At 41.5% G+C, this 22,048-nt stretch overlaps 1 protein-coding gene and 1 pseudogene across 1 annotated transcript in view; both read left to right on the top strand.

Annotated features, from left to right (window-relative positions):
- The window catches only part of KIAA1217 (KIAA1217 ortholog), a 669,685-nt gene that overhangs the window by 266,752 nt on the left and 380,885 nt on the right, over positions 1-22,048 (top strand). The window lies entirely within an intron of this gene.
- On the top strand, positions 8,611-9,269 carry LOC140691413 (neural retina-specific leucine zipper protein pseudogene; annotated as a pseudogene).

The raw sequence follows: 22,048 nt of genomic DNA, 5'->3' as shown, positions 1-22,048 counted from the left end.
ACTTCAAGGTCCAGAGTGTTGACCAACGCTGTGCTTAGGTCATTGTGGGGAGACACCAATCAAGAAAGGAAACAGGCGGAAATAAAGCCCAAGAATTCAAAGTAAATCTGAGTCCAAAAACTCAGCTAGGGAAAGATCTTAGTCTGGAAGTATTAGGATATGGAGTTGATGAGCAAATTTCCTGCTGATCACAGTAGAGAAATTGTCCACTGTAGATTAAAGGAACTTTCTTGGAGTAAGTTGGTAGATGTGCTCTATTTCCCAGAGAAAGTGAGGGTTTGTTCTGTAGGGGCTGGTCTTTGCCCTGAGGTCACTCACAACTCAAACAAGATCTTTGTGATCCAATGGTAGCTTCCTAACTTTAGAATCCAACAATTATAAAATAACATAGGTTACATATTTTCCTCTTTCCCTTTTCCCTTTGGTGCTAGGAAGCTCAGAGCCAAATTTCTATCTGCCTTAAGTATAGAATACATTTCCATGTTCTGACTTTTCCTCTGGCCTCTATTATTAGTTATTTCTTATTTTAACTTCATATTACATTCATTCTAGGAGTGTGTGTGTTTTGTAAGTCAACTAAGATCCTTTTCGGAATGAAACAAAGATAGAAAAAAATTAAGAAAACCTCTCCTCTTTATTTTCATCTTCCGTTTTTATAAGGGTTTTGTTGGGCTAGTTTGGGTTGTATGGCTGGGCAAAAGCTTCTGTGTCAGCTTCCAGAATTTATGATGGCCTGAGGGTTTGATATACACTAAATGACCAAGCATCCCAGGACACTTCCAGTGAGTAGAGAGAAAAGATGTTGGACTGTGTGATGCTCTTCATTGTGCTTTAAAATATTAACCTTGTGGATGAACCAGTGCTATTTAAACAGATGCATTTTTGCTGCAGACATGTGAAGTCTATTTCCTGAGTGATAGGAGAAGACCCCAAGTACTGCAGCTCAAACTGAAACTCTGATTAGCTGACAAGTGAAATGGGTTTGGTGTTCTCAGAGAGTTTCCCTGAAACTCCCCGTAAGAGCAACCCTATAACCTGCTCACAGCAGGTGATCCTTAAAAATGGAAGGAGCAAGATGAGCAAACAGCCGTACAGGTGGCCCTCCCTGCTGAGGTGCAGCGGCTGCCAGAGGACAGCCACTGTCCTGGGCACAGGGAAGGGAGATGTCCTAGAGGGATTCCAAAGCCCACTGAGCATCAGAGTCACTTTGTAAATTTCCCCAGTATTTGAATTCACCGGGACTGTGGTGGAATGTATTTCTATGGATATACATGTATGTGTGTATGTATATTCTCAGGGGTCTCCAGAAACAGGTCCTATAGGAGACAGAGATATATATAAATAGGATATATGTTTTGTATATATACACAAATACATATATATGTGTGTATGTTTGTGTTTAACAGGATGGATGGGTGGATAGATAGAGAGATCAATCGTATTGGTTCTGTTTCTCAGAACTCTGGCTAACACAGTCCCACCTGTACAAGGAGCCTGGTACATAGTCTACTTTGTGTTTTCTCTCTCCTTCATAAACCGGGTCTAATTGTACCGGGCTATCCCAGAGAATGAAATTGTGCTGTGATGAGCCGTAACTCCATTCCTCAGAAATGCTTCCATCCGCGTTGCACAGATAAACCACCTGCTTCCAGCGGTGTTAGGATGACATCATCCTTCTTTCCTGGTCCTGATCCTTGCACCCAGCCGCCCGCTGCCAGGCACCACAGCTCTTCAGCAGCATGTGCTTTGTGCCCTTCAGGGTCTGAGACATTTCATTTTGGTCATGGTTCTGAGGCTTGATTTAAAATGTGAGCCTGGCCTGGTCACTTGGCTGGTGCGTGGACTTTTCTGACCGCTGGCTCCCAACACAACTCTGATGTTCTCCGCTTGGCTGCCTATGATGTGGTCGGAGTCAGTTTCTTCATGAAATCTCTTGTTGAAAAGAGAGCTAACTGCTCTTGTTGATGGAGACAGTGAAGAAACCCATAGGGGCCAAAGAAAGCAATGGTTCTCAGGCAGAAGTAAAAGATCATTTGGATAAATTAAAGCAAGGACTGTCCAATTTGGAAAGAATTATAAAGAGTAAAGGGGTCACTTAAATTTGGTAGTTAAGCTTTCTAGTATTTAATGGGGTAGATTTTATGATAGCTCAGTGTGTGCAAATGCAGTGAGCAGTTCATCTCATTGGCAGGACACATTTCTCATACTGCTAAGGGTCTGCTTTCACGTTACTTTCTCCCAGGTTGACGGTCGGCAATCAGGAGTGTAATCTTGTTGTGGTCTCTCTGGGCTGGGTGACGATTTGACTTTGTAGCTGTCATGCTTTATAAGGCTGTACTGGACCTGTTGGGAATCATTAAAACTATAAACTTTTGGAAGGACAGGGCAAGGAAATTCACATTTATGGGGTGCTATCATGTGCCAGACAAGGTGCAGATTTGTCACTTTGGTTGAATTACTGTCCCAAGTTTATTGATGAAAAGAAACTTGTGCAGGGCTGTTTGGAGGTAACTTCAGGTCCAATTGATTCCAAATTGTATACTCTTCCCAGCACATAATTCTGCTTTTGATAAAGTGCTAAGTAGCTGCACATTTATCAACTATATATAGGGAATATCATGGTATTTACACTTGGAGTGAAGTTGTGTGATTACATATTCCCGGAAGCTTTTTCTAGTTCATAGAGAGTTTGTGTAGGACACTCCCTAAGGGAAAACAGAATAATTGAGGTTGGAAACAGCTTAACCCCAAGTCATAAAAATCACTGACGTAGGAAACTAAGAGGGAAATGGTTGCCCTGAGTGGGGAAGAGGTCATGTGTCCCTGGTACCAGCTGTGTGTTCGTGGAAGGAATGTCTTCAGCCTCAAAAAATATGACCCCTTGAACATGCTTTATTTTTATATTACTACTATTTCAGAAAGCATGGCAATGACAAGTATTCATTTGTGCATTAGAATAAAGCCCAGACTCTTTAAAGGGTGAAATAATTTATTTCTCTTCCCTGGACCCTGCCCCCCCATCCCATACACACCACATCTCATGGACACACAACTCCCTTTCTCGCCGGTTACTAGGTACCCTGTGGCAGTCCAAACAGGCACGGATATGACGTTCTTCTGTCTTCCCTCTTTTCCACGGTGCAACACGTGTTCTGTAAACAACAGGAGAAGTAATTATGTAGCTGGGCATTTGTTACACAGTCACCCTTTGGAATATAATAGAGAAATGTTCTAAGGCGAGGAAATATTTGTTTGAACTAATGCCTGGAAACTGAACATCGTATCCACTTCATCGTAATATATACCACACATCTGGCTCATTTTCCTATATTGTACCTGAGTGGGTGGGGTGATATTTGCATTCTTTTTCCAATTCTGGGCTGTCCCATGTAATCTAGTCTGTGCACGCTAGGAAGTTCCGTGTGTGTGTGTGTGTTTTACATTCCCTTTTCCGGCATCTGCCATTCACTCTGAGTTGGAGCATTACCATTGCAAAACTATCACTGGCGTCTTCGAAACACCCATGTACATTCCACAGGTCAAGCAAATGGGCTATGTGACCGCATGACGCCTTTTGTTTAAAAGAAATCCAAGTGGCAGCCCAGCACTTTCCACCCAGTGGCACTTTATACTGTTAACTGTGGCAACTGAATAGTGAAGCTCAAAGGATTTTTTAGAAGCTGCTGCCCCAGCAGGTAACCTTCTGGGGTTGGTTCTTTTTATTATTGTTGTCTTTTATTTCCCTGCTATTTAAAATGTCCAAACCTTCTCGCTTGGCTAGACCTTTCTTTGCTAATGCAGCTTCTAAGCTGCCATCATCTAGAAGGGATGATTTAAACAGCAAACAGAGAAAAAGCAGCTTAGGGGAGAAGATTTTGAGAACTGAGAGTAAAGGAAATTTGGTTGAACAGCAGCAGGTGCAAACGGCAGCCACTCCTGCCCAGCGGAAGACTTCGCCACACAAAGGTAATATTTTAAATCAGCTGCTTTTGTCAGTTCAGGTTTAAAAACTTGTTTCTTAATAATCCTGCTGTATAACTTAAATGAATGAGACTTCTTATGGTTTCAAAAACTTATCCGTTTGTGTGTGACCCTTCTAAAATCCTAGAGTGTGTTGCAAAAATAACCAATAATTAGGAGGATAGAGGTAATAGGACTTTCATTCATTCATTAAGGGATGATAAAAGAAAAACTGACTGTTTTCACTTCTCTTTGAGAATGAGAGATTTTACTCTTGGTAGTGTTTCACCGTCTTTCTTAATCCAGTTATATTCGCATGAAGTTTCTTTTTCATTGCTTATCTGTATGAAAAGAAACAGAAAAAAGAAAAGAGCATGTTCTAAAAACAGATCATTAACTAGCAAAAGAATTTGTGCATGCTTAGTGTTTTGCAGTCTCTTTTAAAAATGAATTTCTATCTGAAATGATAATCTAATGATATGGTTCTCCTAGCCAAGCATGACAAAAATCTCTGCAAACATTGTTACCTGGGGCATTTAAGTGGGTCTTCTCAGGTGATTGTCAGAATGTTTCACTGAGCAAGAACATTGTTGAATATTTGACCTAGAATTGAGAAATGTTGTAGCCAAATAAGGCTATCTGTTATTTTTGTGTGTATAATCACAGATGGCAATGAAATCATAACTTCAGATATCACAATTATTTCCTCCATTATTCCAAGAACCACAAATTAAATCACTAAATAACCTTTATAAGTAGTTATTTGAATACATTTTAAGCTCAACCAAAAATGTAATATTTGGTCCTCTGATTTTATACTAAAATAAAAAATTGTTTTAATATTCTCACTCTTATAATTGGAAGTTTTTATTTTATAGAAAAAAAATTTCATTGTATAATTTTAATTCTGACCTCCTCTCTTTAAAATGTTACAAATGAACATGCAGTAATACAATTTTGTATCAGGTGCTATTTCAAAGATGTAAATTTCTGTCTGGAAAATTTGAATTTTGTCCTGATCTGGCTCATTTATTGTTTTATCCACAATGATCACTGGAATGTTTGTACAAAAACAATTTTGCTAACCAAAATACTGTATAAGAGACACATACATTGTACGCTGAAGGACTCTGAAAGTACTGATGGAAGTTGCTTCATAGACTGAATTTTGGCTGCTTACAAGCAAAGTTCTTTTTGATGGTATAATATGTGTAAAGGTCTAAAAAGCTCTTCTAAAAAAGAATGTCAATCACCTCAATTGGAAGAGTGTGCAAACATTCATACAGCATATACATCTGTGTTTGTGTCAGGTACCAGGGAGGGGGGTTCTAAACAAATAATCTGAAGCTAAATGCTTATTCCAAAGATTATTCAAAATACTGACCTTCTTTTGCAACCTGTGAGAACATCTTTGGATGGAGTTAGTGGGTAAAAATAGTTTTTCTTTGAAAACAGTTATGGTTTGGGGGTTAGTTAAAAGTCACCTGAAACCAAGAATGATTATCAGGGTGCAAGGTTAATGGAGACAGTGCACACTTTTGTAAAAAAAAAAAAAAAAAAAAAAGCAAAAACAAAAACAAAAACAAAACAACCAGGGACTGATGATAAACTACTGTGGTGATGTTCCCTTTGTGTCTCCCTGAGAGGACCCAGGCTGTCCAAAAGGAAAATGTTCACTGCAAGAATTCTGAAATCGGCAGCAGGACTGGATCATTTTGAAGGGTAACACTCATCAGAATGTGTATTTGTTTTTAATCAGGGTCCTTTTTTCCTGGCCAGACGTCATATCATACAGAACCAATAAAAGCCTTTAATTGTTGGAGAACAGGGCTAGGGCTCTCTTTATGGGATAGTCGTGTTGTATGAGGCTTTGACTTCAAGTGCTTATTATAAGATCAAGAAATCCAAGTAATAGTCCTGCGTCTTGGGTTGGGTTGAGTTGGCATGCGTTCTTACCCTTGGCCTTAGGATCTTACTGTTAGTTCTTTAGAGCGTTTATTTCATTTGATCCATAAGGTTTAGTTTAGGATCTTCATGTATGTTCTCGTGGATCTGACTTTTTTCCCCCCTTGAGTAATTCATTTGGTAGTGTAAGTGTATTCCGGTACCTTTTTAACTTTTTTTTTTAATGTGAGTCTCTCATTTAGTTTATTTCTTAAATTAGTGCCATGAGCTTTCCCTCCACCTCTGTTCCATGTTCCTCTCACTGTCTCTTAAATTTTATCTTCTGTACTTTTGTTTTCTTACTGGAAAGATTAATAACATTTATTTTTTTCCATTATCATAATTAAGTCTTCCATGGTTTACCTGTAGGCTAATTATGAAAACTGAAGATCAGTAAAGTGTGTAAGTAATAGGACCTCATAAATATTTCCATTGCTAAGCCCAGAAGTGTGCTATCATCATTTCCTCTTATCGTCTTGACTCTTTTTAGTCTTCTCAGCATTTCTCATTCTCCCAAGGACAATATATGACTCTATTCATAAAATTCCTTTTCTTCCAGATATTTCTCCCTGTTCCCCTCGCTCTTTCTGTCCTCCTCTTTCTTGAATGATTCTCAAACCTCTAGACAGCACTCTTTTCTGGAGCAAATTCCTGAAAAACTACCTCCCAGAAAACTAAATGGGATGTAAACTTCCTGAATTTTTCCATGTCCAAAAAAAACCACTTTATTTTCTTTTCACATTCCAATGATAGTTGGGATAGGCATAGAGTTTTAGACCCCAAGTAATTTTTTCCTCATCAGTTTAAAAGCTTTTCTCCATTATCTTTTGGGATTGAGAAGTTTTGGTGCGAAGTCCTGTGTTGCTCACACGTTCGCACTTTCCTTTGTGGGTGATTTTTTTCTCTCTCTTGAAGCTTTGAGTACATCCTCTCTGTCCTTGATGATCTGACATTTCTCTGAAGTATTTAAAAGTATGGGGTTCTTCCCGTCCACTTTCACTGGACACTCAACAGGCCCTTTGCAATTTAAAGAGCAGTCACCTTCAGTTCTGGGAATTCTTTATTTATGAATTCTTTGATAATTTCTTCCTCTGTATTTGCTTTAATTTTCCCTTTTATGGATCTCCTATGCTTTGGCTGTTAAACCTACTGCCTAATTTTCTCATACTTATCTTTCCCTTACATTTTTTATCTCTTGTCTTTTCATGTTTTCTAGATTTTTTGACCTTATCTTCCAACTCCTCTACTGTTTAATTTTGTTCATCCTCATATTTTTAATTTCCAAGAAGCTTTGCCTTGATTATTTTGAGACCAGAATACATGGTATTGGTTTCTATCTATAAGCAGTAGATCGATCTTACCTGATGTAGTTATCTTGGTCTATTCCAGCTTGATGGTACCACCCATCCACATTTAATGATGTGAGTCACTACATCACTGTGATGCCAGTGTGCCTTTCATTCTGAGCCAATACTCCACATTGGCCCCTAGAACCGAAGATCTTGGCAGAGAACAAACTTTCGGACAAGAGCATTGGTATCTAATTTTCACCCATGAAGAACTTTCTTCATGATGCAAACTCACCATCTGGAAGATGAATGTTGCAGTGTATGTGGAGATGCGCCAACAATTTGATTCAGAATTAGGGTGTGAGTCACATCTGAGAATGTGACATTTCTTCCAGAGCTTTCTGTACTCCCCTGAATTCTGCTTAGCTATATTCCCTCAAATTGTTTGGTCCTGATTTTATTTATTTATGTAGCCTCTTAGTGCTTGTAAATAAAGAAGTGGCAGGAGCACTGACCACTAGCTTGGTTTGGAAAAACAGCTTCTGTCTCCTGTATGTTTGTAATGATGATGGTGATACAGTCTAACGTCTGCTGAACTCGTCCCATGCACCCAACACAAGTCTAAGCACGTTATCCATATATTGTCTCAGACCATCCTTATAACAATCCTACGGCAGCCCTAGTTTGCAGATGAGGAAATTGAGGCAAAGAGTTTCAGTTATTTCCCCAAGATCATAAGGCAGACAGGAAAAGCGAGAACCAGCATTCTAATTCTGGTGCTTTTCACCCCTGAACCTACACATTTCACCACTGTGCTAAAGCACCTTTCTAGACAGGAAAACAACTCTTTCATCAAAGACGTTATTAACAAATGAATCCAAACCTTAAGATTGGATGGTCTGGTCCCTGAAAATAACTGCCTGGTGACATTCTGTGGTTCAGAATATGCCTTTCTGTTTCCAGCCTTTGATTTGTTGCTGTTTCTCAGACAAAACAAAGACATGATAAAGGAAGAGAACAAATTCTGGAGTTAATAACTATATCACAATGCTGTAAATGTCTTTTCTAATATTGAGAAATGAAAAGATGCATTGAATATGGGACTTTGCGATCCCAAGATGTACACTCTTGCCTGCAGGCTTGAGTGTGTATGCGCGTGCATGCACACACGCACGCGCGCGCGCACACACACACACACACACACACACACAGAAACATTCTGTGTACAATTCAAAAAAGGCTCTTCCAAGAGTGCCAAGTGGGCTCTGTGCCCATAGCCCCTTGTTCTGAACACAGAGGCACAAGGCCCTGCTCAGTGGGGCCTCCAGTCTCTGGGGAAGCTGTGCCTGCCTGGATCTGATGAGGACACATCATCTCTGCTATCCCTAAAGTGCACCCCTCCCATTCCAGCCCCAGAATGGCACTCCCTCCCAGTCCCCTGGCCATGGAATATGTCAATGATTTTGACTTGATGAAGTTTGAAGTAAAGAGGGACCCTCTGAGGGGCGATCTGGCCCCGCCACAGCCTCACTGGGCTCCACACCCTGCAGCTCAGTGTCTCCTTCACCTCCCTTCAGTGACCCAGGCACGCTGGGGGCCTCCGACAGCAGCCGGCCAGGCCTGGAGGAGCTGTCCGCCCTGCGGCGGCAGCTGGGGGCTGCGGAGGCACTGGGGCTGAGTGCTGGGGCGGCCGTGGAGCTGCTGCGGGGTCAGGGCCCAGTCCCTGTTGAGGGCTCCCACACCTGCTATCCAGGGAGCCCAGAGGAGACAGGAGCCCAACATGCCCAGCCGGCGGAGCGGTTTTCGGACGCGGCGCTGGTGCCGATGCCCGTGCGGGAGCTAAACGCAGCTGCGGGGCCGCGGGCGCACGCGGGCCCCCTGCTCCAAGCGGCGGCGGCGCGGGCCGGGGTGGCCCGCCGGGCCAGGGGGCGCGACCTCTGCCAGGCTCGCTGTGCCCGGCTGGCCCCGAGCGGCTCGGAGCCAGAGGCCATTCCCGCTGCTTCTGAGCCGCGGGCCGTGGAGTGGTGGAGTGCTCCACCCCGGAGGCGGCTGTCCCATTCATTAGATGGTTCCTGAGCCCTTTCTGGTGCCAGACACTCCTTTGGATGACCACACAAGTATCCCCCAATTTCCTGGACCCTCAAGACGTACTCCAGGGTTAGATGCTGGTCATTTTCTGGGAAAGGGGTCCCTTCCCCTCACGCAGGACGTGCACAGATATCTTCCACCTTCTGCCCCATTCTACGTGACCAGGACACTGAAATCTGCAAGAGTCAGTGCCAGTCACTTTCTATATAGGCGGGACGGGAGGGAGCGTGGATGATGGCTGGGTGACACAGTAAATGGGAGGTGAGGGAGTGGTGCAGCCCCTCCCTCAGTTTAGATTTTAATTCAAGGTTTTCAACCTGTAGTGCATTAATGTGGTAATTAGCAATGAGGCTGTGTTTTCATTCCAAGACTTGTAGCCTCCCCATTTTAGGACTACTGCATTTTCATTTCAATTCCCAATATCAAGACAGACCAGGAGCTCTGATCAAGAGGCTCTGTTCCTGTGAAACCCAGTGGCCTCCAGGGCCCAAAACAGCAAGACCTGTGGTGGGTGTGGGCTCAGAGAGAACACCGAACAGGAGTCTGAAGACCTGGGCCCTAGTCTCAGCTCTGCCACGGGATGCCTCTGTCACCTTGACCAAACCATTTGCTCCCTGGTCTTGATTGCCTCATCTAATCCTCATTTGGATTGGATGACTTCTGACACTTTTTCAGTTCTGGCATCTCAGCGTGGGATCCCTAATGGTCTCCCCTAGAAGCCCCCAACTCCAGCTCCAGCTTCCTGACTGCAGCCTAGGCAGTGGATTAGCCCATGCACTGGTCCTCTGTTGCTCCCTTCATGCTGCCCTGGCCTCCAGACTTGCATAGGGTGCCCCTGCTACCTCCTGCCTCTCTGCAGGCTGAGGTGAGACTTTCCCCAGTATGACAAGGAGCTGAGAGAATGCAGTTTTTGTGAATTAAACTTGAAGTCCAGGCAGAACTCTATGCTACTGGCTAGATATTCTTGCAATTTAAAAAAAAAAAAAAGGGTTCTTCCATCACATATGACCTGGTGGTCCAAGTACAAACCTGTAGGCCAAAAATCACTCAAGTCTAATTCTTTTCAAACACAGGCTCCGTCGGTGGCCTTTAGCAAGGCAATTATCTTTCCTGACCGAGTTTCGTCAACCATTAAAGAATAATGATATGTGGTTAATGGGGAGAAGTCATGGTAAGGATTAATGACATAGTTAATGTGTGTCCAGAGATTTCAAGAGCACATGTGCCATGTGGATACTCCAAGTCAAGCACAATGGGGTCTCTATTTACCTTCAGTCGCTGTGGAAGGTAGAATCGTATTTTGTCACAGATCTCACCCATGTACCTACACCAGGAAAACTCAACCCCTGAGTGTATGCCTTGCACTGTTCTGTGTGCACAAGGGGTAACTTCACATGCACCTTATTTGCCATAGCACACATTGACGGAGACTCTCTCTGGATACCAGGAGTCCAATGCTGTTCACCTCTAGCGGTCAAAACGATAAATAACTGGAGCACAGGGAGTGTGTTTTCTCTCTAGTAGGGTTCAAATTCATTCTGGATACTGCTGATGACTACCGTGACATTAGGCCTTAGTACATGAATGAGACTTTGCTCAGGGAAGTAGCGTGGAAGGTAATCATGTCTATAGGTAGACAGTGTCTCTGAAAAGTGTACTCAATGGACTGCTTTTACCCGTAACAAGCTGATAATGCCAGTAAACAGCCATCGCCCACTGGTAGGGCCTGCACTTTATCTAGTACTTTTCAGAAACAGCAGTGGGTTTATGCTCATCATGTGTGTTCCTTTATCTCCTTGCCATTGTGACCAATACCACTCACTTTTGAGGAGAGCTGAGGTCAAGTGCTGAGTGTTTCTACAACAGGACGATGGTAACATGGTCACTCAGTTACTGAAACCATCGTTTTGGCTCTTTATTGGTACCACTCAGTCCAGAGTCTTGCATTACACATCTGTATAGTTCAGTGATTCTCTCTCCAACCTGTTACTGAAATTCACGTGGCCTACCTTGGAAAGTTGTTTTATAAGTGACATCTAAACATACTTCATGCTGCTTATCTGTATTTAATGGTAATTTTTCTCCAACCAGACATGGTATGAACTATGACTATGTGAATATTGAAAATTAATCACTTCTTCTAGCATTCTCCTTACTTCCCTTGATTAATCTAATCTATATTTGTCTTCTATCTAGTCACAGATGAGGAGTAGGAAATACAATATGTGTTCCCATATTTCATTTGCTTACTTGAGTCTGTTAAAATTTAACATGTCAGAAAAGGAGAATGAGACCATCTCTTAAAATTAATCAGGGTTTTCTTTGAGTTAATCTGTGTATTATTAGTTACTTTGGCATAGTTCATTTATCCCAGAGAGGTCAGTGACTCACAAGTCTGATCAAAAATTAAATGTATCTGCATCAGAGAAGCATGACGAAAAGGAGGATTAACAGTCTCAGAATTCTAGAGTGGGATAAAAGTTTTAAAGTCATCTAATTTATCTCTCTCTTTTGACACATATGGAAAAAACCTAGAATTACTTCTTTTGATCAAGACTAAAGGTGCACGCTTGAGCCAATGCCTTCTAACTCAGTGCTTTCTTTTTCTTTCCTATAGCCTACACGGAAAAGGCAAAAACTACTAGAACATCCTGTGGTTTCCCTTCAAATGTTTCCTTCTTTGACATGAACTCTTGTGGACCTCTGATATATACTGTCTCTTGTACTCCGCAACCTACACTCCTAGTTCTCTGTTGTTTCTTGCCTCCTCCAAGTTCAAGATAACTGGGCAGTGAGTGGGCCGTGGTTGTGCTGATTCTTTGTTGGATATTATATATGTAACTAAGTTATACTCAGGACTCATTTAATGCTGAAAAATTGTGAGCACTGTCTCTTACTATGTTTATGTTTGGTTGCTTATCTCTAATGAATCTGTAAACAAAATACATTTCTTGGTTTGATTAAGTTAGAAAAATCCTAAAATGATTTTCTGTTTCTCTTTCAGCTACAAACCTAAAGTAACCAACTCTATTTTTACAAATCTTTTTCTAAAATCTGCTTTATTCAGTACCTTCCAAAATTTCGATCTGTGTCCCCATGACATTTTTCTTCTGTAAAGAGATTGTATACAATCAAAAAAGAGAAATTTTACCAACCCCAGTAGAGTATTTTACTACCCAAGCTACTCTCCCTTTCATTCCTTGTACTCAGGCTTTTTACTTTGTTGTGTATAATGCTTCTAGCTTTAAGTTGTCAGGTCTAATGAGCCAGCTTATCTTCAAAATCCTTCTATTCCATTTGATCCATTTAAGTAATCAGAATTTGGCCATTTGGGGAAAAAAAAATCAGAGTTAGTATAGATGAAAGAATGTGCGGTTACCTTGTTATTTGAAAATATATTTATAAAAAACTCCCAAGCAAATAAATCATCTCTGCATATCATTATATGCTGTATATGTTCTTGAGAATAGTTTCACTAATCTTGGCCATTTGGGAGCAAACTGTCCTAAGTTTCTGCTTGTCTGTCTGCCTCTAAAGCACTTGTTTCTTCTATAATCACCTAATAACCACACATTTTAGTTCATGACCAGATGTAGGTAGGGCAAGTGTCTGGGAATTTGAAAATCTACACAGAAGAAAGACCTTCTTGGTGATTCTGCTATACCTGGTTAACTATTACACTTTCTTGAGTTAATGATCCCTCGGGTCTTAAGTCAAAAACTCTACCTCTGTGGTTTTCTACTCCTTTTTGCAACAGGGAAAAAGCACTCTCAGATGGGTTCAGATTCATTTTATTTTCCATGTTTCCAAAATGTACAGTTTACATTACAAAGAGAACCTACAGAAAACCACAAATAAGTAAAGAATCTTTTCTTGTACAAGCAATTTTGTATAATTTTGTCAAGAATAGAATTTTTATTATATTTTATATTTCTTGAGAAATCATCTTTACAAACACACAAGTTAGGCTAGAGAGGACATTCATTTTTGAACACAATTATTTCTTTACATCAAGAATATTATGCTTACATCTGACAGTTTATTACATACATTATGAGTATATATAATAGTATACTGGTGTATTACCTTACATATCTATTCATTTTTTGAAATTAATAAACTTAAGACATTCCACTTGAATACATGTTAGATATACATTAGGAGACTTTTTTGAGCCACTGTTTTAGTATTTGACTTTGGTCATTAAACTGTTTTCTGATAATATAATTGCTACAATGCCTTCAGTCACTTGAAAAAAAAAAGTGGCTCTCCATTATGTGTTTGGCATTGTGCTAAATACTAGAAATTAAAAAACAAGACAAAAACCTAAAACATGATTCTTGCCTTTGAGTAGAATCATACAATGACTGAGATATCTGGGTTATCTGATCTAAATAGAATTCTCTGAATAGATTTATGTACAAAATGGAAATGAGTGCATGGAAAAAGCAGAGCAGACTATTTCCCTCAGGTAATAGGAGTTTTCCAGGCAGGGGAGAAAGAATTACAAAAGACCATGTTGCATTTAGAAAACGGCAAAGTAAATGGAGTGAAAGAGAACTAAGGCCAAAAGAGGTGAAGGGAGGGAGGGTGCTATTTGGAATGAATTCAGGAGAGAAAAGGATGTTCATTTTTCCATTCCTTCAGTGAACACTGAATTGGCCCTTACTGCGTGTCAGGTATGGTTCTAGCCTTTAACCAGGTTGAAAGCCATAGTAGATGAAGGCTGTGGTTCCACACGGCTTGGTTTATAATGTGGGTTCTATGGCAAACTTTAAACAAGGCAAAGTCATAGAGGAGAAAAAGAAGCAAAGCAGGGAACTGAGAAAGCCAAAAGTTCTGCTTGTGATGTGAATGTGGTCCAGCTATTAAACACTCAGGAGGCAATGCCGGAGAGGAAGTTAGAAACATGGATCTAGAGATCAGCGCAGGGCAGGGGCTGCTTGTATCAGCTCATACAAATAAGTGGATCATCAACGTATGAATACTTTTTAAAGCCATGGGACTGGATGAAATCACCTCTGGAGGGTATAGAAAAGAGAATGCAGCCCATGTCTGAGAAGAGAAGGTGGCCCAGGACCCCGAAGCACCCCAGCATTCAAGGGTCAGAGCAGGGGCAGGGATAGGACCAAAATCTTAAGGCTCATATACACCAACATGACAACTTTCTTTTAAAACTCCAGGCCAGAATATTCTAAAGATTCTCTTCCAATAGAAGCAAATGCATCCGTGCCTCTTCTGTGGGTACAAATAACTCAAGTAGGAATTTCTTTGAAATGTTTCATATTTAAAATTATGCAAGCCTTGAACTCTAGCTTATGATATACTGTTTATTTAATATAACACCATGTTTAACTGAATTACCATCAGAAGTAAAATGTTTCAACCATGTTTAATTTATAGCTGTAGGTATCCACAAAAGTCTGTCACATATCGTTAGCTACCCATACTCCACTTTAAAAAGAAAGACAGTTGGGAGCCATTAAAAGAGACTTTAAACCACCTTCCATTCTCATTTGCAATTGAGCATTTGTGTTACAAAATTATTTCATATAGTCTGTTATTATTTGGGAAGTCTTCTGTTTTTCAGTTATGGACTTCTTTCTCAGAAGGTGAGGACTAATTTGCTACTTGAATTTCTAGTACAGCGTAATGTGAATTTTTTATGGTGCAACTTCTTTTTACAGCCTTCAAAATTTGTGAAGAAGCATCTTGAATATTTAAAAATAATACACTAGAAAAATCATAAATCTATTCCATTTGTGCCCTACCCGTTAAAGTTATCTCACAAAGATTTTTAAAGGGCTGTAACTAGAAGTATCAGTAACAGGTACTAATGGGAATAACACATAACAGATGTTCAGAGAGTGCTTAAAAACGCTAGATTTCAAACAAAACAAAACAAAAAACCATGTGTCTCTTTTGTAATGCCTGGTTAATCTGACAGGAAAATAAAGAAATTCCTCAGAGGCCAAAAACCAAGAAAACGTCAATGCAAAAGAATAACAAAGCCAGAGCCAACATTTGCTCTGCGGGTCTCTGTCAATTTCTTTGGAGCCCAGGAAATTTCAATAGACACAGAGAATGGAGAAGTACGTCCTAAGTGCCAGAAAGAGTGGTAGTCATTTTAGAGCCCTCTACATAATCAAGTTGACACCATCCGTGGATGAACAAGGAAAAATACCAAAGGGGGACCCTTTGGAGAAAGCTCTTGACTCAGCCTCAGCTCTGGGTAGAGAAAAATAAAAGAAAACTTCCTGAGTATGTACAACCGTGTGTTTTCACTCACATGGTCCTGGGGCCTAAAGTTATAATATTGTGGAGTAGGGGAAAAAAACAAACCATCCTTCCCCTCAAAAAAGCCAAGAGTATTATTTAATGGTACCAGGTTGGCAGTGTCCCCAGCTGCCTAGTGAACATGTGTATGCGTGGAAGATCATTGTTTTATATTTTGAACATGTGTATGCATGTCTCTGTGGAACTCAACAGGTAGTCATGTTGCTTGGATGACAGTGTAGTCTTGTTAATATTTTTTAAGGATATTGCTGTAGTCATCATGTCTTGAATATTCAAGAAAGTAGATACTCTATCTACTAAATAAATCACCATATGTGTCAGCATGACTACTGAGACCGATTAACGGGAACATTGTGCCATCACCAAGGGAATTAGATCTTCCATTAATAGATAATCCCCAATTACTGAAGGTATTATAAAGCTTTGTTTCTTTTCCACTTACCCATCTATGCAGCTAGAAATTCGAAAAACTGTGCTGGTAATTATGCAATCCTTTTCTCTATGAGTGAATCAGGGGTGGACAAAATATTGCAAGTTTTGTTTATAAAACCTTCACTGGGGAGAAAAAATGGTTTGATAAGTACTTTTGTACTCACTGGTTCATTTATACTTTTAAAACTGTATCCAGCGGAGCTTAACACACTTAACATTGGCCACCCTAAGGCTAGCTTTCCTCTTTCCATTTGTACTCAGATAATCGCAGTATTTCTCCAGATCTAAGGCTTAATTGCTTCGTGAAATCAGAAAAAAGAGAGAGGGAGAGAGAAGAGGATTGGTGTTTTAAAGTCTTTCTTTATAACTTAATATTTTATTAAATAGACACGTTGTTTAATGGTTTCTGATTTTGGAACACATGTCTTGGGAAGTCACGTGTCTGCTTTGTTGATATTCTAATGCCAAAAAGTGAGTGAAGGATCAAGGACGTGAAACCCTAGGGTGGACTTGCACAAGATGAAGAGCCTATTTACACCGTGCTAAATGCTTGACTAAATGCCATTGGTTACCAGGTGGCAATAAACATGAACCATGACTGTAGCAGTGACCCCGGAAGGCATTGTTGCTCATCACGGTCAGAAAGTAGGAGAGAAATATGGTGAGCGCCGAGGAAGAAATGGGGAAGGATGGCTCCGAGGGAGAGAGAGGAGAGATGTGGAAAATATATCTGGAAAACAACAAAAATAATAGAATTTTTTTTGATGATTATCTCACCATGTTTTAACTCAGCAGACAGAATCCTCAACTAAGAAGTACTTCCTCAGCCTTACTTTTGATGAAAGTTACTAAAAAGCAAAAAGGGAAAATGTTTAATAATAAAAACCCAGTTTCTGAGGAGAGAGAGCTTGAGAGTCACTAATTCAGTGCAGACATCCTAAATGGAAGTTAGTCACTTAATCAGGAAAGAAGAAATAAATATTATTCTTTCCTAAATGTAGAAGGTAATATAAATGATAATAACACGATCATTTGTGTGCTACTCTTTAGATGTTTAATCTTAGATTCTCAATAACATGTTACCTTTGTAAGATTCATTGAGGGACAGTGTGTGTGACAAATGTGGTCAAATAGCTTCAAGGGTCATCGGGCCATTCAAAGGTCAGGTGACAGGGATCATTGTGAAGTAGCCACCACTGCAGAAACCCAAGCTGTGCTTCAAACACTGGTAATTCGGCAGGACCTTGAAGAGTGTTGAGAAGAAGAGAGTGACATGGTCAGATTTATGATGTCAAGGGCACTTTGGGGGCAGTTTGGAGGATTGGGAGATGGAGACTAGGAACATGGGCAGAGAGGACATAAATCCAACAAAGCAGGACAGGATCCCATCAAAAGGGAGACGCAGTTCTTCAGATGCCACAGTGGCCTCGGGTAAACAAAACCAGGCACATCACTGCAGACACGTTCAGCCGTGGCCCGCAATAAGGAACGAGCTGGGGGGCAGAAGGAGAGAAATGTGAGGGATGCTTGGTGGATGCCTTTAGACAGCGTTGGGACGAGGGAAGGATTTAGACTTCTGCCTGGGGCAGCCGTGTGACTGGTGAGCCATGCACAGAGCCGTGGGATGGCGGGTGCCTGGCAGTCACCTGGAGGAAGGTGCTAGAACCAGGCAGTACCATGTTGAGCTTGACGTATCTGAAGGACACCCAAGTAGATAGATGTCCAGGAACCAGCTGGATCCACAGAACTGAAACAGGTGGGCTCTGGGAGTGCACATACCCGTCTGGGAGTCATCAGCTTGTTTAAGTGTTGGCTGTGGGTAAAACTGCCCAGAACACATGTCAAGGGCTGAGGATGGGAGCATAGGGGTTTGAGATGGTCTTCTAGCTGCTACACTTTGGAAAAGGCAGTGATAACCTGAAGCAACCTCGTGATACGGGAAGTGGTTGGAAGCCTGGGAGACTGAGGGATGAAGGCAACTCCAGCGTGAGTGTGTCCCGCAGAGGCCTGGCCTCCCCTGTTCTTCCAGAGCGGAGCTGGGACCAACCAGGGGGTCAGTGGAGGGAGCTTTGGGCGTAAGATGAAAGAGACCAAATGAACAGCTGGAACAGACAGACAGACAGACTGCCTCAGAAGCAGTGAGCTTCCTGCCATGGGGACAAATGGCAGATGAGCTAGAGCATTTTCTGCATTAAGTGGGAAGCAGAATTCCACGGGTTTTCCCTCTTCTTTCCACCCTCAGATTCTGGGATAAACTGTGTGCCTACCGGGGTGACATCCAGCAAAATTTCAGTGGGACAGAAAGTGAGTGGACTGTCCCGACTGGGAGGGTTGGAGGTTGTTTTGGGAAAATAAATACAAACCCACTCTGGGTGCTGTAGACGCTTTCATTCTGTCGTATTTACCTCTCTCCCCACTCCTCTCTGATTTTCTCCTGTCTATTCCTCTGATTCTCCATAAAGAGCTGTCAGTAACAAACTCAGTTTTTGTCACATTAAAAGATGTTAAAGAAACCAAATAAAAAAGGGAAAAGCCAAGAGAGGCAGGTTGTACGATGTCTCATTCTTTGAGTTCTAATCTCTTCCTTGTTTCTTTTTCCCTTCGGTTCTTATTACCTGGAATTCTTATTCCGTCTCCTCCACCTTCTGTCAGGGTAGCTCTCTGAACTTTTCCCTCCGCCGTCTCAGAGCTGCCTGTCCCTCGTGTGGCCTCCAGGAAGCTGAGAAAGTCCTTCTGCTCCTCCTGGTCACACACAAACACACACACACACACCCTTCCTCTGCCTCACGTGCTCAGGCATGTCACTCCCCAAATTAAAGCAGTTTTCCCCGCTAACGTACAAACCATCATTCCAAATTATTACTATTTTTTCGTACCTCATGTGAATGAATGTTCATCTCTTAAGAGCTATTCTTTATTTTTCTTTATTTTTAATTGAAGTATAGTTGTACATTATACAAGTTCATGTGTACAATATAGTGACTCACAATTTTTAAAGGTTATACTCCATTTATAGTTATTATTAAATATTGGCTATATTCTCTGTGCTGTACAATATATCCTTATAGCTTATTTTATACCTAATAGTTTGTACCCCTTAACCCCCTGCCCCTCTTTTGCCCCTCCTTGCCTCCCTCTCCCCACTGGCAACCACTAGTTTGTTCTCTGTATCTGTGAGTCTGCTTCTTTTTTGTTATATTCATTAGTTTGTTGTATCTTTTAGATTCCACATATAAGTGATATCATACAGTATTTTTCCTTCTCTGTCTAACTTATTTCACTTAGTATAATGCCCTCCAAGTTCATCCATGTTGTTGCAAATGGCAGAATTTCATTCTTCTTTATGGCTGAGTAGTATTCCATTGTGCATACATACCACATCTTCTTTACCCCCTTATCTGTTGATGGACTCTTACGTTGCCTAAGTGGGAGATAGAATGAGGCTGTGGAAGCATAAGGAGAGGGGAAGGGATGGAGATACTGGGATGGAGGAGGCTGACATGCTCTCCGCCCCTTCCCAGCTGCTCTTCAAATGTCACTGCTGGATGTCTTATAGGATTTTTGCCTCTGGTGAAAAGACATGTCATCGACATTTTTTACAACTTATTTTGGGTTTATCCTTTCCAGTTTCCTTCCTCCTTCCCTTCATTGTCACAGTGGTGATTCATTTCAGTTAAATTTGATATAGTATTTACATTTATTGAACAAGGTAGGGCCTCAGCCTGATTATTTCATGTTCATGCTATTGCCTTTTTCACGGTTTCCCTAGTGACCTGAAAATGTTGGCTCTGCTCCCAAATATAAAAGCATTTCATCTATTCTCATTACTGAGCTTATTAACTAATCTGAATTATTTTTTTAATTCTGAGAGGTCATTACTGAAGATGATTTAGCATCTTAGAGAAGCCTGAAAATTCTTCTGTTAGTCCAGGCAAGTGGAGATAATTTCCATGGGAAGGTCCTGTGGGAAGTAGGGCCTCGGAGGGTGTGAGTGGGACAGTGAGTGGGACCTTGGCTCTGTTTTGGTTTCACTGAAACCTGAGATTGGCACCCAACTCCTGTATCCTTCAGTCATTTCCAAACTAGCACTGCCAGCCCATGAGTCACCCCAGGCCACGGGATTAGTTTCCTGCTGAGCTGACCTAAAGATTGACATTGAACTGCGCCATGTTTAAGGCTGAACACCCACTGCTTCGGGAACTTGATGGTAAGCAGAGTGGAGACGCTGGGGCTGCCCATTGCCTGGCCGCAAGGCTACCTGTGGACATAAGCAGACACCTTTGCACTGTGACCATGAAGATGAGGGACTTACCCTGTGGATTCACTGTCTGGCCTCTTCTCGGAGCCCAGCCTGCTCATCCTTGTGTTTCTGGAACTTAGGGCTCAAGAACGTCAGGATGGTGGCAGGTGGATCTTTTCTTTTACTCTCTTCGGGAGCCTCTCCCGCCTCTAGGACTCACCTTCACTTCCAAGTATGAAGAGCATCTCTTTCAGCCTCCACAAGCCCCGTTTACATGAGGAAACAGAAGCTTAGAAAAGTTAAGTGCCTTATCCAGGGGTCTCAAAGCTAGAGCGGTGCAACCTAAACTCAGGGTCCTCTCTCCCCTGCTCTCCCTTCTCCTAACCAAGAACATAAAATAAAAGCCTGCTCTCCTTATTATGCTAAGGGAAAACTAGAAAAAGAGACGAAATCTTGTGAGTCCAGAAATATTTAAAAGAAAAGGATGCTATGATACTCTCAGATCTAATCAGCTAAAACTGTTTCAAAATTAATGGTGAAAATACAATTTAAAGGAGATTCAGGGGTAAAGGACTAGGAGGGTCAAGGGGAGAAACATTGTTTAGGGAAGAATTTGGTCCAAGGACTGGAACTGGGCCTTGGGGTTTGGGGAGTGACCACTATCACAGAGAGGAAGCCCAGATGGCACAGAGCTCTGGGGACCCTGAGAAGTGAGGGCACCTGTAGAAGGGATGTTCTTACTCTGTAACAGAGACTTAAACCAGCAACTTTCTAGGCTTCCTCTCCAGCAAAAGCCAAATCCATTGACTTCAGACTGCACCATTTTTCTCCCAAGTGAGAATTTTCACACTGGATGTTCACCAGCAGTGCTGGGCAAATACCTGGACTTTAACCTTTGTGTTTCCTCAGACTAGCTGGGTGACTGTTCCCTTCTCTGAACCTCACCATCTCCATTTCCTTTAAAAAACATAAATGGCATAATATCATCTACCCCTTTGTGATATCATATTGACATTAAAAGGAAATAAGATAAGCCTATTTAAATGCAAATAAGCTATCTGATTATTCTTATTCCTTTGAAATACTGAAACGTGCTTCCTGTAAAGGATCTATGGATGATCTCGGATAAGGAATCACCCATCCTATGACAGGACTGATCTTTTGCAAAGGGGAGTGCCGCCCCTGATGCTGGTCGTGGATAACTCTTGGGATGCTGGCACAGCCTCCATCTGCATCCTTATCATCCACAGACATGGCCCCAGTGTCTGGAGCAATATTTGAATCCCCAAAGCCAGGCTGTAGATGCCACTGATGAAATGAAATACTGATATAAGAGCTAATCTCTTCTGAAAATTTAAAATTGGATCTGAGTGATGATAGGAAGTTTCTGTTGGTACTTAAACCAGAACATCCTGGTACATCTATGTTTGGCCCAGTACATAGAGAATCAGAGAGAAATAGTTAAGAGGGAGGGGGAAAAAAAAAGGTATTCAGATAGACAGATGAGAGAGAAGAGACAAATGGGAGTGCTGAATCCAGACTCTCCTGTGGCCCTTCTGTGTATCTGAGTGTCTTGTTTGCAATGCTCCCACATCCTTGAAGTCTTTCTGTATAGGCTGGTTTCAGTGAGTTTCTGTTGCTTACAACAAGAGGATCTCTAATTAAATATTCCAATTTCCAGGACCTTCTTTTTCCTTTCTTATTTTTGTTTAGGGCTTCTTGCAGGTGTGTCTGGGTCTGGTGAAATCTGAGCAGACTGAGAGATGAAAGCAGTTTCCTTCTGTTGGTATCGGCTGCT

The sequence above is a fragment of the Vicugna pacos genome, chromosome 35, assembly GCF_048564905.1.
Source record: "Vicugna pacos chromosome 35, VicPac4, whole genome shotgun sequence".
NCBI lineage: Eukaryota > Metazoa > Chordata > Mammalia > Artiodactyla > Camelidae > Vicugna > Vicugna pacos.
The sequence above is the reverse complement of the archived record's forward strand: the minus strand, read 5'-3'. Positions and strand labels throughout refer to the sequence as shown.